Source organism: Pelodiscus sinensis, chromosome 1, assembly GCF_049634645.1.
Source record: "Pelodiscus sinensis isolate JC-2024 chromosome 1, ASM4963464v1, whole genome shotgun sequence".
Lineage (NCBI taxonomy): Eukaryota > Metazoa > Chordata > Testudines > Trionychidae > Pelodiscus > Pelodiscus sinensis.
Window position 1 is genome coordinate 180,083,932 of NC_134711.1, and position 19,830 is coordinate 180,103,761.

Here is a 19,830-nt window from a genome sequence, read left to right on the forward strand (position 1 = left end):
CTTCACTTTCTCTGTTCACTATTATTCAGAATCATAAATGATTTAAGAATAAAATTAGCTTTAAAAACAATATAATCCAGGCTACATGCTATTCTCTAGATTACTTACAGCAACTAGGACAAATTCAATTTTACCATCAGCTACTACAACTTCACAGGTTCCACTGAAATTGCACCTACTAACACAACTGGAAAACTCGAGTTTTTAAATGAGTACATTTTGCTTGACTGCATGGTTGCATTTGTGTTAAATAAAATAAATAAATAAATAAATGCATACATCAGATAATATCAAGAGTGTCTAAATTTAACCTCCGTGTATGCTGGCATTTTAAACTTTTCCTGTCCTGCATCTGCACTTTTCTACATCAGAAGGTTTTTATGCCACAGGTTTTTGTAAAATGCCACAGGTTTGTTAGCATTCACTCACCATTATTTTATTTATGGAGTCATTAATGAACCTAAGGAGAAATTGCCCATTTTTGCCTTTCTGTACACCCATGGTATGTCTAGACTACAGGGTTTTGTCGATAGAAGTTTTGTCGACAGATACTGTCGACAAAGCTTCTGTCGACAAAGAGCGTCTAGACTACATCCAGTTCTGTCGACAAAGCAAGCCGCTTTGTCGACATAACAGTGTGGATGCAAAGGACAGTGTAGATGCAATAATGCCTTCTATCGACAGAACTCTGTCAACAAAAGGCGTTATTTCTCGTAGAATGAGGTTTACGTACATCGACAAAACTGCTGAGTTTTGTCGACGTTATGTCGACATAACTCAAAGGCAGTGTGGACGCAGGTATAGTTTTGTCGACAAAAGTCCACTTTTGTTGACAAAACCCTGTAGTCTAGACACACCCCCAGTGAAGAGGGAATTGCAATACTTAAGTCTTACATTTATGATATGAAAATACTGTTGTAGGCTCACATATAGATAAATAAGGATTAAGACACAGTGAATGAAGTTCATTCTCTGGAAAGGACCTGGACAACTTCCCTACTTATTGAAATCTCATTTAAAGTGTCTGAATGAATCCCTTCAGTAGCTGGTGAGAGCGAGTACACTCAAAATAGCCTCAACAAAGAAATTGTTTGTCTTTCCAGAACTGTAGATGTAGGAGTGCCAATGTATCCAGCATGAAGTAGCATTTAAGCTGGCATTATCAGGTCATGGCAAAGATTAATAAGATCCACAGGACAAGAGATATAATTCCAGAAGAGTGGCATACTGATTATTTCACACCCTATGTTTGAAAATAGCCTCACCAAAACCTACAAATGTACTTTACTCTTAATTTCTATTTTCTCTTATTTGTATGTAGCTAAATATTAGTTACTTCCATATTTAATACTAGAAGATCCTTCAGCGCAGGGGGTTGGGAGCGTGTGGGGTGCAGGACTTAGGACAGCGGTTTGAAGATGTGGAAGGCTCAGGACAAAAGGATGGAGGTGTGGGTATTCTGGAATCAGGATTGAAGGGTGAGGAGGGTGCAGGAGCCAGCGGCCACTATGCTGTCCAGGTGGTGGCTCCCTGGGGCTGGCTCTGGCAGGGGGGCACAATGTCCAGAGGTGGGGCAGAAAGTTTACCTCCAACCCTGTCACCTGCTGTCCCCGTGGGGTTATAGCTATCTTGCTTCCCATCTCTGGGCCCTTGTTACACCCCTGTTGTCATTACATAGTATAACTGTACCTGCAAACAGAGCCCTCCCTTTCTGTGTTATGAAAAAGAATCACATTCCAGACACATCCATTGTCTTGGCACAACCAAACCCTGACCTTGCTTTAAGTTATGATAAGAGGAAGCTGCATACCAAATTTGGTGGTCTTAGCTCTTACCATTTAGAAAGAGTTCTTAGAGCTTTTCAGGTATCTAAAAGGGTGTCACAAGGAGGAGGGAGAAAACTTGTTCTTCCTGGCCTCTGAGGATAGAACAAGAAGCAATGGGCTTAAACTGCAGCAAGGGAGGTTTAGGCTGGACATTAGGAAAAAGTTCCTAACTGTCAGGGTGGTTAAACACTGGGGCTACGTCTAGACTGGCATGATTTTCTGCAAATGCATTTAACGGAAAAGCTTTTCCGTTAAAAGCATTTGCGGAAAAGAGCATCTAGATTGGCATGGACACTTTTCTGCAAAAGCACTTTTTGCGGAAAAGCATCCGTGCCAATCTAGACGCAGTTTTGCTCAAGAAAGCCTCAATCGCCATTTTCGTGATCGGGGCTTTTTTGCTCAAAACAATACCGTGTTGTCTACACTGGCCCTCTTGCGCAAAAGCATTTGCGCAAGAGGGCTTTTGCCCGAACTGGAGCAGCATACCATTTCCTCAAGAACACTGACAATCTTACATGAGATTGTCAGTGTTCTTGTGGAAATTCAAGCAACCTGTGTAGACAGCTGGCAAGTTTTTCCAGTCTAGACACAGTCTAGACGCAGCCTGGGGAATGTCTACACTGCCACCCTAGTTCGAACTTGCCAGTCTAGACGCAACCTGAGGGTATGTCTACACTGCCACCCTTGTTCGAACTAGAGTGGCTAATGTAGGCATTCGAACTTGCAAATGAAGCCCAGAATTAAAATATCCCAGGCTTTATTTGCATGTTCCCGGGTGCCTCCATTTTTAAATGTCCCGTAGTTCGAACTCCCTGCCCGTGGCTATACGAGGCACAGAGTAGGTAGTTTGAATTAAAGCTCCTAATTCGAACTACCGTTACTCCTCCCGCAATGAGGAGTAATGGTAATTTGAATTAGGAGCCTAATTCGAGCTACCTAGTCCGTGCCGCGTGTAGCTGCGGGCAGGGAGTTTGAACCACAGGGCATTTAAAAATGGCGGTGCCCGGGAACATGCAAATAAAGTCCGGGATATTTTAATCCTGGGCTTCATTTGCAAATTCAAATGCCTACATTAGCCACCCTAGTTCGAACTAGGGTGGCAGTGTAGACATGCCCTGGAACAAATTACCTAAGGAGGTTGTGGAATCTCCATCTCTGGAGATATTTAAGATTAGGTTAGATAAATGTCTATCAGGGATGATCTAGACAGTAGTGGGTCCTGCCATGATGCAGGGGACTGGACTCGATGACCTCTCGAGGTCCCTTCCAGTCCTAGTATTCTATGATTCTATGAAATGGATGGACAGACAAACTCACTTACTCATTCCCAGACAAACAAACTCTCTCAAATATATAGTAGATTTTAATTGTCACTGGTAAAAGTGTTTTTCCCCAAAAGGTATATGTAGTATTATACTAATTTTCCTTTATGGATATGGACTGAAAGTCATCCTCATGCAGAAGGTTTTGACAATGCTCTTAAACACTAGAGCCATCCATGCACAAATATGAGTCCTCGTCCTTTGCACATTATGCATAGTATTGCTGTCCTTTTGTCATAATGTCTCTATATATCTATTCCATTGTATCTGTTCTCTGTTCCATTTTTAAATCTGATTTTGCAACTGATTTTTTTCTCTCCTGTTTCTTTCATGGTCTCTAATAAGACAATGAAAGATTTCCTAAATCATCAAAGTGGAGTTAAGCTGGTTTTGTGTAGGTTTGAAATGAAGCCAAAGAAATTTGCTGATCTCTAGTTATACTAATAATTATGCCAAGACATGATACAGCATAGTATAAGATAAAATTGGTAAACAGAACCTAGGGAAAAAACTAAGTTAGGATTATTACTGGGCGTCAAATTTTAAGACTGGTCTGGTTAATTTTGGCAGACACTGACCCAATACATAATTTATCTGTATTCTCTTTGAAAACCGCCTAGGCTCATTTTAAAAACTATATATGGATTGGATTATTATTTTCCAGCATAAGCTAACCAGCCTTTTCCTCTCCATCCCAGCCTAAATCAACTGTTGCCTCAGTCCTACAATCCAATCCCTTTTGGCCTCCATGTCTGACCTTGTTCTCCTCAGTCCATTCAAAAAGTCTTTTTTGCCCACTCTTAAGATGACAAATACTAGTTTAAACATCATTTTTACGGATAAAGTTACCTCAAAATGCTACACTGACAAATGCCTAATCTACTGACTTTACCTCAGTCCAGCTTCAACATCAGCACAAGTTATTCCTTTTAAGTCAACCCATATTTAAGTACCTGCTTAAGTACATTAGTGTTGTCAGGGGACATAATCCTGCAAAAAGATTTGTAACTGTAGCAGACATTTTAAAAAAAGAAGCCCCAACGTAGAAGATGGGTTTGCTTTGCACAACATAGGTAAGACATAAACACCAGAAAAAATGACACTCCACATTAAAGTTCATTTTCAGGGTTGAGGTGGGAAATTCCAAAAAGCCATAGGGTAGGTATACAGCTATTGGAATTCAATGGGCGTTAAGCACCCCTAATTCCTTTGGGTTTTTGTGAGCATCCAAGTCTAACATCCCCCACAAAAGTTTTTTGAGAGGCTAGTTAGGTAATGTCAATTACCAGACTAACTATGAATAAATATAAAGATTGACATGGACAATAACAAAGGAGAATAACACGTGAAAATTGATCTGTTGATTTAAAAAAATGTTGCATTTGCTTTTACAAAATGACTAAAGGTTAAGAAAATAATAATAAATGTTTCACTATAAGATGTATTGCTGTCCCTGAGGGGAAGAAAGAATTTCCTCCCATTTTATTTTTTGAAAAAGTAGTTCAACAATCTTCTTAATACAAAATCTGATGCTGCCTGCAAAAAAGCCTAAGAGAGTGCACCAAGTTCACAGAGGAAAATATAGGAAGAATGAATTATCAAGCATCTTAGGAGTTAAAATATGGCATTTCTGAGAATGATGGGAGTGAGATTCAAAGTGAAACCATTCAACATCTCAGTCGTTCAGGTGTATGCACCCATGTCAGACAGCACAGAGGAAGAGATCGAGCTATTCTACAAAGATTTGACAAAAATGCTGGAAGAGATGCCAAAGAGAGATGTGTTGATCATCGGAGGAGACTGGAATGCAAACATCAGAATAGATAATGAAGGTTGGGAGAAAGTCATGGGAAGGTTTGGATATGGAGAAAGAAATGAATGAGGCGAGAAACTACTAGAGTTTGCTATGGAGCATGAGATGGTGATCTGTAACATGAGATTTCAATAAAAGGACAGTACAAAGTTGACATGACAATCGAATGACAGGAAGTCCAAGAATATGATAGCTATGATCTTGGTAAGAAGAAGATGGGTAACATCAGTACAGCAGTGCCAACCTTTCCATGGAGTGGATATGGACTCGGACCAGAGTCTAGTGATTGTGAACATCAAGATGAAACTTAAGAGAAAGTATAAGACACACTTTAAGAAACCAAGAGATGTGGCAAGGCTAGACCATGAAGAAATAGGGAATACGTACAGAGCAGTGCTCGAAGAGAAGATCAGGAAGGCGGGCACAGAGAAAGACTTAGACAAGAGAGTCAAAAGGATAGTTATGGTAATAGAAGAGGCAATTTAGCAGACGGTTCTGAAAGAAGAGAAGATCAATCATAAGTGGATTATTCAGGAGACACTAAAGTTGGTCCAAGAGAAGAGAGTATTGAAGATCAGAAGTGATGTCTCCAAGAGGGTAGAACAACAATATAGAGTGAAATGCAACGAGCTAAGGAAAGTGGTCAGAATGGATAAGGTGGAAGGGTTAGAGGATCAGTGTAAAGTTATAGAAAGGTATTATGGCGAGTATAAGATAAGGTATATAAAATGATTAAGAATACTAATAGGAAGTGGCAGCCAAAGCATATGGTGATCAAAGACGAGAATGATAAGGTTATGAACAAGAAGTTTGGCAGTGAAGGACGAGATGTTGTACTGATCTGTACAAAGCACAGTTGGACCCAAGTGTCTCAGAAAGACTGATCAAAGAATTGAAAGAGATATTATCGCCAAGCATTGAGAGTGAGACCCATATTCTGAAGCAGGAAGTAGAAAGAGCAGTGAAATGATTAAAGAACACCAAGAGCCCTGGAAATGATAAGATCATGGGAGAGATGATCAAATATGGCAGAGAAAGTATGATTCAGGAAATAAATCAACTATGTAATAAAGTCTGGAAAGAAGGGAAGGCACTTAAGGAATGGACAAGATCTGTGCTAGTGACAATACACAAGAAAAGAAGCGTGTTGAAGTGTAAGAACTATAGAACGATTGCCTTAATGAATCATTTAGGCAAGGTGCTGATGATGATACTGACGGAAAGATTGAGATCACAGATAGAAGAACATATAGCAGATGAGCAAGCTGGATTCAGGAAAGATAGAAGTACCATACAGCAGATATTGGCACTAAGACTGATAGTGGAGAAAGCTCGGTGAAAGAACAAGAACATCTACAATTGCTTCGTCAATTTTCAGAAGGCATTTGACAGAATAGATCAGAAAATGACTTGGGCGGTGTTGGAGTCATACAGAGTGGATAGCAGACTGATACGGTTGTTGAAGGATAGCAACGATAATGCAGAGGCAGTGGTGAGAATGTGCAGAGAGTTGGGAAGTTGGTTTGGAATGAGTAGAGGTATGAGACAAGGATATCCGATATCACTGAGTATCTTCATCACACACCAAGAGAGAGTGATGGACAAGATCCAGGAAGAGGTAGAAGAGATATCGGTGCATGGGATGAGAATGAAAAACTTGATGTTTGCGGATGATATAGTTATCATCGAGGAAGATGAAGAGAAGTTAGCAAGAATGGTGCAGGTGCTAAATAAGGAAGGGAAGTGGTATGGACTGATTATGAATATCAAAAAAATGAAGACAATGGTATTTGGAGATAAGGAAATAGGAAGGAAGATCAGTGTAGATGGGATCGAGCTAGAGAACGTAGAGCAGTTCATGTATTTGGGGAGCAACATGACATGCGATCTAGACTGTAAGAAGGAAATAGTGATTAGAATAGCAAAAGCAAGAGCAAGTTTGAAGGCGATGGATAAGATCTGGAAAAGTAAAGTGATTAGCTTAGGAATAAAGTTGAGCATCTTGAAAATGTGTGCATTTAGCAACATGTTGTATGGATTTGAGACATGGGTGATAACAAAAGATTAGAAGAGAAGGATATTGGCGTTCGAGAGGATTTGTTATAAAACGATCCTGAGAATAGGATGGATACAGAAGGTTACCAGTGAGGAATTATATAGGAAGAGAATCTACTGCAGAAGATTATACAATGAAAGGTACAACTATTTGGGCATATCTGCAAAATGAACAATGAGCGAAAAGTTAAGACCCTGGTATTCGGCATAATGGACCACCCGAATAGGAGAAGCAGACCCCACAGAAAACGGGTAGATGATATAGTAGATTGGTGCGGAGCTAGTCTACGGAAACTAAGCCACTCCGCACTGGACAGGGAAAATGGAAGGAAATAGTGAGGGAGGCATCGGACACCAATGAGCCCATGATTGTTGTTGATGATGATGATTTCCAGGACAAGAAACTTAGTTTAAGGAAAGGCAGTTAAGACAGAATATTTTGCTTTTCATGGTAAATAATGGTTAGACACTTAAAGCCACATATTAAAGCCCTCATCCTACAAAGATTTATACACTTGCTTAGCAATGACCTCAGTGGGACTACTCACATGTTTAAAGTTATATGGAGCATTGTTGTAGCTGAGTCAGTCCAAGAATAAGGGATAGACAAGGTGAGCAAGGTGGGCAACATTTTATTGAATCAACTTCTGTTGGTGAGAGAGAAGAGCTTTTCCTTTATGGGCTTATCTAGACTACGCTAGAGTGTCAAAAGAGGATATGCAAATTCCGTGTGAATTTTATGAGGTTTACGCGGCTTTTCAACAAATGGGAGGGGGGAGAGGAGGGGTTCGCCGAAAAAGGCCTCCCCTTTCTAAACTACTTTCACTTTCAAAAGCTCCACTTTGGAAAGTGAGATCGGAAGACGATATGCAAATTCCCAGAGAATTTGCATATCCTCTTTCTACATTCTAGTGTAGTCAAGATAAGCCCTATGTGTTGAGTGATTAATGCTTACAGGGATTTTTTGGAATCTAATTGTATAGATTTAAATTTACCTTTTCAAGATCTGAATTTACCTCTCAGGTTCTCCACATCTGGTTCCACTGTGTCCAGCACAACTTTTCCCACCTGTCCACAATGGCATAACTTTTTATTTTAGCTATTAGTTGTGATCTGATAGAGACAATGTTTAATAAGAATTTTATAGAAATGGCAGAAATCCCCAACCATGGCTGGGATACCATTATGCAGGATGAATATCTCTAGTCCATCACTCTCTGGTCTGGTAATATCCATGGTCCAGTGTGGTTTTAGTTAGCCAGATGTCCACTTATCATGGGTGATGCCAGGTTTCCTGTGGTCCCTCATTAGCACTACAATTGACAGATATATTTTCCCCCTCTCCTTTCTTTTTCTGTTAATAAATTGAGAGGGACCCCCTTTTCTCTCCACTCTTCCCATCTGAGGAAGTGGGTTTTTCCACAAAAGCTCAAGATACTATATATTCCTTTTTTGTTGTGCTACAGTACCATCAACAGATGGAAAAACAAAATATTTTGTGGTCAAACAAAATATACAAATATAGTACAATGAAAATAATCACCAATTTATTTCAGACTTAAGCATCCATTCAGAGCTGAGTGGCTTAGTCCTGGGATATGAAAGAAGTAGATCCTAGAAATTTTAATAAACCATAGTAGTTACTCTTTAAAATTGAATAAATGTATTGACTCAGAAAGATGGGATATGTGGGATATTTTATATAGGTGCATGGAGATAGTTATATATACAAAATGTATAAAAACCAGGAACAGTGCATGTGCTATAAACCATCTTGACCACTTGGCTTCTGTTGCATGCTCTTCCCCAACATTTTTATGTCTTTCTCTTTATAGTGCACTTCAGGGTAAGGACTATGTTTTCCTATGTTGGTAAAGTGCCTAGCACATTTTGCTACTGTAATAAAATAAGATTCAAACTTCTTAGCAGCTATCTATGATCTACCAAGAACATTAGAAGAGAACATTTAAAGAGATCAAAATAAATATGTATGTGTAACAGGAATACTTCTCATTCTCATGGATTTCTTTATATAGGGAAATGCGAGGGCAGTCTCTCTCATGTCTCAGGGAAAGTAAACATGAAATGAAAGCTTTCCTTGAATTTTTCAAGAGATTGCAAACTTGTTGAAAACCAGAACATTTCATAGCATTTAGCAAGGGTGATTTGACATGGGATGCTCTAAATAGGACAAAGCATTAGAAATGTCATAACAGTTATTGTCTGATATACACAGACTCTTGGCATGATTCTGAGAAACGCTGATCATCTTTGATTTCCATTAAAGTTAATGGGAGCTACAGAAGCTCAGAATGGCTGAAAATTAGCCTATTTTGGGGTACGTGGGCAGGAATTAATTCCTACCTCAATCCTCTTATTTGTGCCCTCCTAATAACACAAATGCAACATTTGGGCTAAATCCAACAGAGCTTTTCTTTGAGAATTTCTTCAGATGGTTGACAACTTATCCAGTGGGCTCAAGTAATCAATGTTGGCTGTTAGAGAACTTGTAATAGCCCTTCAGTTGTCCACTGGACACTTAGGTCATTATTGTTTCTGGATAAAGCTATTTGTGATTCTGCTGCCACTGTAGATTTGCTGAGTACCTACTTTTATATATATATATATATATATATATATATATATTTAGAAGATTTACCCAGTGTTGCTTAGGTCCTTAACCCAATAAACTTTTTGGTTTTGTTCTGGCTTGGCACCGGAGGTTGAGAGGTTCAATGTGCAGGCTGTCTTGGAGAGAGAGGCCCTCAGCCACAGCCCTTTCTCACCAGTAGGGTTGCCAGGTGTCCGGTTTTGAACTGGACAGTCCAATATTTGAGCTTTCTGTTCAGGAAACAAATTGAGAACATATACATGAGAAAATATAAATGACCAGTGTTTTCTAAATAGGATGTAATGTAGATTGCGATGTAATGTCAAGTATGTCCGGTATTTTTGTTGAAACCATCTGGCAACCCTACTCACCAGAACAACTTGGGGCCAAGTCAAAAGTGTCTCTCCATGGCTCCACTGGGCTCAGCCAGGAAAGGGGTGAATATGCCCTAGCTGGGGCAGGCCCAGGTTTGTCTGCCCCCTGCACTCCCCAGCAGAGTGAGGAATGCAGGAAACTGTACTTTCCCTTTGCTCCCTGATGAAGGAGAACAGCCAGCAATATTCCTGTATGAATTGGGGAGGGGGAGAGCTTCAGTCTCCCCACCATTCCTAAAGTGCAGTAGGAGGTGGGAGTCTCAGGGCTAGAGCAGTTCTGGAGGGAAGGAGGCGTTCCAGCCAGCCCCTTTTACCTACCTGTTGATTATGCCTCTTTTGTGTATGTTTTTCTGAGAAGCAATCCCATTTTCCAGACACATCCCACAAACCCTTACTTTCCTTTAAATTATGAAAGCAAGAAGCTGTATACCAAATGTAGTGGTCCTAGTTCTCATATTTAAAAGGAGTTTCTTAAAGAAACAGACAAACCGTTCATAATGGCAACAGCACCTCCTTTATCAGCCTTTTTTATTATAATGTCAGAGTTGTTTCTGAGGCTGTGTATGGCATTGAGTTCTGCACGACTGAGGTTATGAGGCAAGTGATGCTGTTTTTCCACAGTTTCTGCCAGTGCCTGAATGCTAGCCAAGTACAAAAGCAGTTTCTCCTCTCTTGGTGTCCACACCTCCACATCAGCTTCTAGAAGTGGGCCTCACCCTCCTTGACTGAATTAACCTCATTATCTCTAGCCTTATTCTGGCCTGCATATTTATACTTGCCTCTGGAAATTTCCACTACATGCATGTGACAAAGTGGGTCTTTGCCCACGAAAGCTTATGCTCCAATACATCTGTTAGTCTATAAGGTGCCATTATATAAGTATCCCGGAACAATCTAGGATTGAAATAATTTTGTGAGACTCCCAATTAACCAACTAGGAAATTAAGATGTACAAAACGAAAAAGCCCTTCCCTTTCCTGCAGCAAATTGCAGCTTTTGCTAAAGTAGGTGCCATTAAAAATGGTCATTGACCATACCACAGTGTCAACATTTGCTGTGGTATTTGAACTATTTCCTGTACCTAGAACAGAAAATAAATATTCAGCATATTTAGCTGTTGTAGATGGTACTATACAGGTCAAGTATTTAATAGAAGTCATTTTACGATGTTTCTTCAGCAGAAGGGCAGATATGTGACCCTTTCTTAGAGGAATATCATCAACGTTTTTCTGAAGTCATCCAGTAAAAAATACCTGATGAATAGTCATTACTCTCCTTCCAGAGACCAACTTTAAGATCACTTTAGCTACCTTACATCTCACAGTGATCTTGGTTAATTAGGTATTCTTTCTTTGATGTAGGGATGTAATAGTACAGTCGATTAACAGATTAACCGATAAGCAAAAGCTTATAGATTAATGCTATAGACTACATACATTTCATCCTCCTACCCCTGCCAGTACATTTTTTAGCAGGCTGGCCAGTAGCTGGCTCAGTACTGGCTTGCCCTAGGTCCATGACCTACCCCCGCTCTGGCTCTGTATTTAATATGTATTCGGAGTTAGGTGGGCAGGCAGCCCAGCTCAACTGTGGCCTGAGCCAGGTTTCAGGAGCTCAGACTGTATCAGAGGCAACAGCGTGGGGTGACGGGCAGCAAGTCCATGATGGGAACTGTCTTTTAAACTGGCTCTCCTTGTGGACCAGCTCCCACGTGGCACCCCATGCTGCTGCCTCTGATACAGATGCAGCAGCATGGAGTGGCAGGGTGCTCCTTGAGAGTGGGGCTGGAGTACACTGGCTGCTGGCCCTGCACCCAGGGATTATAGAATAGTCAAGTAACCATAAGAATTCAATTAAACGATATGTAACCCCCTACTTTGATGCAAGCATCAAAAATAAGAAAGCATTTTCCATAAGAGTTATTTTCTGAGAACCATCTAGAAATGAACTGTTGTAAAATGTGAATAACCTCTAAATAATCCCAAAAATGTTATGGACCGACTATTTTTTTTTAACTAATTTTAAATTATTTAAACAACAATATTGTTAGCCATTGTTTATACAGACTTAGTGGAGTGGAAAAGAAAAATTTGAAGTACTTTTTGCAACCAAAAATGTACATTCAAATACTTTCAATAATTGTTGAAAAATAGACTGTGTACTAAATAAATATAATCCATATTGCAAGTTGTCAAATCTCTGTATTCTCAGAAGAATTATAAAAACAGAGTGCAGCTGGGATGTTTGAATTTTTTTGTGGGAAAAAGAACGCTTTAATTTCAATAGCTTATGTCTTTCTGAACCCCTTAGATGATTTATGTTAAAGATGAAGCTTAGCCTGAAGTTAGGTGGGTTCAAGTAGCTCTATGAAATCCTGCCAAGCAAAGCAGAGATAATTCTATAACTTCTTAATGTGCTGGTTTCATTTTCTTCAAATGTAATGAAAAATAATATAGCTAGGCTGTACATGCACATATACACACACACAATGTCTCCTGACCATCTACTCTATGTGAGTACATCTACACTAATGTTATTCCGAAATAACAAAGAGCACGTCTACACTTCAAGCCTTAATCCTGAAATAATGTTGAGCCTGAGGACTTTTTACTCTGAGACCTGTAACCCTCATTTCACAAGGAATAAGAGAAGTTGAAGGAAGAGCATTCTTCCTTTAACTTCCTGCTGTGTAGACAGTTCCAAAAGCCACATTAAGCTATTTCAACTTCAGCTACGCAATTGACATAGCTGAAGTTGTGTAGCTTAATTCGACTTTAGCCCTGTTGTGTAGACGTGCCCTGTGACAGTATCTTATACAGCTCAAAATTACCCCTCATTGTATTCATACCTCAAGGTAGAAGAAAACAAATTCTGATTCCATTTGTAATCAAAACCATTACCCTCACAATGGAAGTTTCACCTTTCTTCCACCCAGAGAAATTTGTTGGAAGACAGGAAACTTCCTTGGGACAAATAGCCTATTTTGGCACATTCTATAGGGACACCCTGTGGCAGGGCAAACAGAAGTGGAGAATTCATTAAACAATTATTCAAAACCCACACCAGTATCACATGGACTAAATAGCTCTTTCTGCAGCCACAAATTCACCTTATTTTATTTTTGCTGGTAAATTCCAGCTTCAGATGTGCCACATCCATTTAACTCTTTATAGAGCTGCTCACTAGTACCACATTGCATATCTTCCTGCACCCTCTGCCATTTACAATATACATGTGAGAAAACAATACATTGAACACTAAAGGAAAGACCATACTGAATTGCCAAGCTCTTCTGGCCCTGAGTAGATGAAGACTTTTGCCTTTCGAATCTTTCACATCTGGGTTCAGATTCTCATTCTTCTCAATCTTCTGACTAATCTCCCAATACCTCTCACAGTACTCTAAGGCGCTGATCCTAACTCTATCAAAGTCAATGGGAGTTCCACTATTGACTTCAGAATAAGGCCTCCCATCATTTTGGACTCTACCTTGTCTGTTTCGACTACTTATTCAATCCTTTAATCTGTTCCCTTTCCTGATTATTCCAGCTGTGTCAAACAAACTCACAAAACTCTCAGAGTTGCTTCCTCATCATCCTTCACCTTTGCTTCCTTACCCCTGTCTGAGGCCACTTGTGAATCAAAACTGCATTCCAACCCAAACTTTCACAATGACTCAGAACCACTAGAAATGGAGATAAGGTCAAACAAGTTCAATTCTTTACAACCAACAACATGTATTTTTCAGTCTGAATATCCTTCATAGTGAAGCTTATCTTATCCTAGGTCTCCCATTTTCAGTTGTTTAAATAAACACCTCAGCAGTGTCATCAGCAATTAAAAGTATATAGTATACCATGGTTGCCATGGGAGGAATAGTTTAGTTAGTTTTATTAACATTTACAACTGCTTCTTAAGTGGTAGAAAAAGGATTTATGCATGAGCAGGATTCAAACAGAAAGCTTATGTGACCTCAGACTTGAGGGAAAAAATTGTCAAGATTTTGATAAAGAACGTAGCAAACACATGTCCCATGGCTGATCTTTTGCAATGCTAGTCAATACTCTCTTCTCAACTTGACACAGTACCATTAAAAGCAACTCTCTGTTAGTAGCTTTCTAGGCTGTTCTTTTTCCATCCTGGAGCATTTGTATCCAAACCACATTGCTAGCATTTTTTGTGGGAATCTCATCTTGAACTCTGCTGACTGTGTTCTTGAAATACCATGGGGTAAGTACTGCAAAATATTTATTAATATTCATCTTTGATCTCCCTTTTTAGAGTTTACTTTCCATTTCTTGTCAAGCAATCAAGCTTACAGGCAGGAATGTTGCAGACATGGGTAACTAAGTGAGTATTGAGGTATAGTCATTGAAAGCAAATTTTGAATTCGTAATTACAATAATTTACTCTAGAAACAGTTTGAGCGGTTATGCTCATGAAGTCAAGGAACAGACTCATACCTAGCTTCTGTGTCATCACTTCAGTTTGCCTTCTCAATTTCAAATATAAATCCTTGTAGTGGTACACAGAGGAAACACGGCACAACCAACACATTGGCTGACACACATTCACAAAACAACATTTTTAGAATAATTGGTCACAGATGCTTCAAAACAGAAATAAAAGGTTACTTGTAACAAATAACTTATTCACTATGAATGTTTCCATCAATGTTTTGCTGAAATCTCTATACAGTATATGATGTCCACAGCTAACTTTGCTTTTCTCAAACTGCTTCTCATATAAAAAAATAATACCAGCTTAATTTCTCCTTATACACTGTGTATGAAACCATGCAATTCACTACCAATTTAATTTTCTCCAAGGTGAATTTACTTACCATCTTATTATATGCTCTACTATTTTACACATACTACTGAGATGAGACTCTGTTCGTTCTCTCAAAGTTATAAGAACATAAGAATGGCCATACCGGGTCAGACCCAGGGTCCATCTATCCCAGTATCCTGTCTGCTGACAGTGGCCAATACTAAATGCCCCAGAGGGAGGGAACACAACAGGTAATCCTCATGTGATCCCTCCCCTGTCACTCATTTCCAGACAAACAGAGGCTAGGAACACCATTCCTACTCATCCTGGCTAATAGCCATTGAAGGATCTAACCACCCATGAATCTATCAATCTCTTTTTTGAACCCTGTTAAAGTTCTAGCCTTCACCACATCCTCTGGCAAGGATTTCCAGAGGTTGATTGTGCACTGAGTGAAGAAACCTTCCGTTTGTTTGTTTTAAACCTGCTGGCTATTAATTCTATTTGGTGATCCCTTGTCACCATTTAGTAACTAGACTAAGAGAATACAATTAGGACAAAGCTCTGAGGGTACAACTAGACTACACCTCTTCTGAAAGAGATCATCTAGACAACCACAAGTATTTTGAAAAAGCGATCTGCTTTTTCGAAAGAGAGCACCCAGGCAACCTGGATGCTGTCTTTCGAAAAATCCCTGTTTGCATTCAAGAATGCCTGTTTTTGAAAGAGCTCTTTCAAAAAAAAAAAAAAAAAAGCCATTCTTCCTGATAACAGTGGGTTTACCAATTTTGAAAATTTAGATTTAATTTCAAAAGAACAAAATGGCAATCTAGATGCAGGTGATTTTTTTTTTCAAAAAAAGGCCACTCAGTAGCCTAGACACACTGTGAAAGAGGACTGTATGGATATTTGAGTGAGATTATGTATCATATGCTTTGCTATAAAATTATAACGTAAGATCTTCATCCTGTCATTCCTGGTTAAAGGTTACAAAAAGGACTTTAAAGCCTTTTATCCAGCAAAAGATGTCTCCAATCTAGGCAAGAGAGAGGAGAGCACCAAGGTTGCCTTATAAGCCCTGATGTCTGGAATGGAATGGGTTTGCCTTAATTTGGACTAGCTGTAGGAGGGACATGGCATGCCTCTGGAATAACCAGGGGAGGTTGCTGAGAGTTAAAACTGTTTCAGTCCTTTGAGGAGCCCAGGAGTCTGAGGGTCCAGAAAAGTAGCTTAAAGGTCTCATATCCATGGCCTGAGAGGTCTGCGCTGCATCTCTGACAATCTCCATGATTTGTGCACAGATATAAAGGATACGTAATGTACAGCAATAGCAGAGTATACTTTTAGTTTTGAGCAATCTACCAGGGCAGCATTCTACTTTTCAAAGACCAGCAGAAACTAATTAGAGCAAATATATGTATGTAGCTATGTCTTGTATGTTTTTGTGTAGTTTGTAAACAGTTATTTGAGAGCCAGGTCTGCATATGTGGATTCTTCACAAAGTTACTGTTGTATTAAAAAAACCAAATGACAATACCATGGGATTGGTCAACATTAGTTTAATTCTGCTCCCACTAAAGTCAGTAAACGTTTTACCAGAAAATACAATAGAGCTGTATGTCACAGTGGGTTAGTAAGCATTTTGAGATTTGGATTCACTTGGAAGTGGGAGTAATTTAGTAGGCCTTTCTTATGCAGTCTTAAGTGAAAATTCATGAAAATTTAACTATGCTATACCTGAATTTAAATGAAGCTGAAAACTAAGCATGCAACTGTAGCAGTATGCAACTGTAGAGATAAAGATAAACCACCGCCACCACCCAATTCTAGACAATGGTAGAGCCAATTGTTTGTGAGTATAAATATTATATATTACAACTATTATTTTCCTTTTAAAAATTAGTTGTATATGGTTGACAGGCCTGATTGCATCAACTCAGACTACAAAGTAAGCCAGCTGGAGTTCACTCTTTGTTTATCTGAAAAAGCACCTTCTACGTTACTGATTGTGAAATAATTCAATTAGTGGCATCCTTGTTTACATCAGAGAAGTATACAATTTATATTTTGAGAACTAGTAACTGTGATTTCCAAGTAAAAATTGAAGTCTATTTAGATATTTTTCCATTCTGAAGTTTCTGTTCATCTTGACATTTATTATAGAAAACCAGAGAGGTGCATGAGTACTCAGAAAGCCCTCCTCTGCACAAAATTATTCCCTTCCATTGTGCAAATGCCTTCAGAGGATGAAAGCTACATTCTACATTTACACATTTCTCTACTCACTGTTAAAAGACATGAAACACAAAGTGTTTGTTTTACAAGGTTTGGGTTTTTTTTTATCATCCAGTATGCAATGCTGTAGGGTATCTTGATTTGCCTCTGGCTGTTGAAAAAAATGATCAAAACCACCCTATCATAATTTACCAAAAAATCAAATGTAAACATATTAAATTGTTCACTAGATCAGATTAACCCACTGCTAAAAAATTTAGGGCTTTGACAACAAGAATATGTCATTCAGATAGTTTTAAACTGAATGTTATCTACTGGAGTGAAGGATTCTGATTAGCCAGGAATGTAGTTCCAATTCCAGGGATGATTTTGAAAATATTTTATGGAACTTTCAGAGATGGGCAAAACCTAGAGCACTAAGGAAGAAAGCTCCTTGTAAAAGAGAAAAAAAATAGAAAAGATCCCCTAATCTCTTGTCTCTGGAAAACTTCATTTAAGCAAATGGAGAATTTAAACATCAGAAAAGATGAGGGCAGCTAAAACAAATGATAAAAGGCTTAAGCATTATCCTGATGGCCATTTCTGCAGAACCCCTTGAAGCCTGACATTGCCAAGAGAACAGATAAGCCACAGATAGAAAAAGTCATACATTGTTTGAGTTACAAAAGCACAATATAAGTATGAACAGACACTAACCTCTATATAGAAAAAAAAACAATGGAGATAGATGTAGAGCAGTAGCTTTCAAACTTTTTTTTCTCATGACCCAGTTAAAGGAAATTGTTCTTGCTCATGACCCAACATAATATGACTAGAGTGTGGGCTCCCAGGTGGGGCTGATGATGAGGGCTTTGGGGAGTAGAAGGGGGTTCTGGCTTGGGAGGGAAGGGGGATCAGAGCTGGAGTAGAAGGGGCTTACCTTTAGCAGCTCCTACTTAGTGATGCAGTGGGAGTGCTAAGGCAGGCTTCCTGCCTCTCCTGACACTGCAGACCATGCTGACCCCAGAAGTAGCCATCAGTAGTGAGAGTGCAGAGTTAGTGTTCAGGGCAGGGGCAGTGTGCAGAGCCCTCTCCCTCTAGGAACCGAGTATGTTGCTGGCTGCTTCTGGGGCACAGCACAGTCTGCTGTGCCAAGACAGGCAGGAAGCCTGCCTTACCACCCCCAGTGGTCACCTGATTAGCCTGCAGCAAGGAGACCCAGTGCCTGACATTCCACTACCCAGTACTGGTTCATGACCTGCAGTTTGAAAACCACTGATGCAGAGCATATTTGACTCCTTGTTAATAAACTATAGAATGCCTCAAAGCCTCTTCCTGATTGCCTCCAGAATGCCTCAATAGTCCCTTTTTGCACTTTCATGAGGCCTCACTAGTATTCCTCTATAGTCCAGCTACTGAAGGATTATATAAAACAAACTCATTAGTTACTTGCCACACTCCAAAGAATTAAAATCATAGTTGATAACACAGTAAAATAAAATGTGGGTATTCTTATCCAGTTTGTTTCCTTAAATATTTTGACCTAAGACAGAGGAAATAAATTTCTCAGACAGATTATGTTATCCACTAAAGCTTTTCTGTAATTAAACAAACAATTCTCTAGTTGGGTGGGTGTTCATAACAGTTTGGAAGTGATTTAACCGAAGTGGGCCTGGCATTTTGAGAAGTGACCTCTCACTCTGGAAAATTAGTATTGTAACAGTAGGTGTTGCTATAATACAAATGAAAGTATGTTTATAGGATTTTTTAATCATTCTACTCTTGTAGCTTTGCATAATATATATAAGAAGTGACCTGTAGCAGATGCTAAACCCCCTAGGCATGTTCGCAAAATTCTCCCTTCTTGTTTGACTACCAGTAAATTGATCCTACAGTTATTGCCAGTACTGACAGTTGGGTATCACTTGGTTTATGAAAGGCCTCCAGGATTGCTTTTAAAGGGAGTAATCATGCCATTGGCAGTATCATTTACTTGCCTGAGTAAAGGAGAACCTGCTCATCACTTGGCCCTTTGTGACTTAACTGGGTGCTGATTATGTAAGCCTATCTATATAGCAAGGGTTAATTATTAGACATTTGTGGACAAATAAGATCAGACAGCATTAATGGGTATGCATTTCCACCCTCCACTGTAGCTCTTGTTCAGTCTTTTAGACTTGTTGGGTGCTATCAGATCTTTGTTCAACTTATAAAAAAAAGTAGTTTCCTTTCAGAAGTCATTGCCAGCATCTTACACAGATGGAATGGCATCCAGTTAAGTATGGCATTCATGTGCTATTTGTTCATTTATCTTCATATCATTTGTATGCTAAAATGCTTATGCATTACTCAAAGACTAGCTTTATTAAATTAGATAGGGCAGTGGGTGGTTTGCCAAATATATTCATTATTATGCACCACCACGGCCGGCTGAACTCTATAAGCATGTGTCAGAGTAAGCTAGATTACAGTAAGTCATTGCTTCAGTTATTAGAGTCATCATTTGTGGCTGGATGATTGTGAAGGGATTATTTTGATCAAGCTGTAGCCTCTCCCATGTCAGCTGATTGCTTTATTTGGTAAATGTGGATAGAAAATTCATGCCTGATGCAAAGGCAGTTGATTTCTTCCAGCAAACTCAAGATTACGTTGTGAACTAGACAGCAGGTCTCCTAGCCCTGGTCTCTACTAGAGAGTTATTTCAAAGTAGCCCTCCTTATTTTGAAATAATAAGTGAAGCATAGACACTATCAAGCTCATTATTTCGAAATAAGGGGCTACTTGGTGCCGGGGTACGTCTAGACTATGTTTTATTTTTTAAAGAAGATATGCAAATTCCACGG

At 39.3% G+C, this 19,830-nt stretch overlaps 1 long non-coding RNA gene across 3 annotated transcripts in view; it reads right to left on the reverse strand.

Moving 5' to 3' along the window:
* The window catches only part of LOC142820897 (uncharacterized), a 31,852-nt gene extending 13,722 nt beyond the window's left edge, over positions 1 to 18,130 (reverse strand). The window contains exons 1-2 of one of the 3 annotated variants that reach the window (XR_012897882.1): positions 17,928 to 18,130; positions 9,676 to 9,857 (exon numbers count right to left, since the gene is read on the reverse strand). This is a non-coding gene — a long non-coding RNA (uncharacterized LOC142820897). The remainder of the gene's footprint in view (positions 1 to 9,675; positions 9,858 to 17,927) is intronic. The other 2 variants (XR_012897883.1, XR_012897878.1) reach the window with 2 other exon arrangements.
* Positions 18,131 to 19,830: the final 1,700 nt, after the last annotated feature.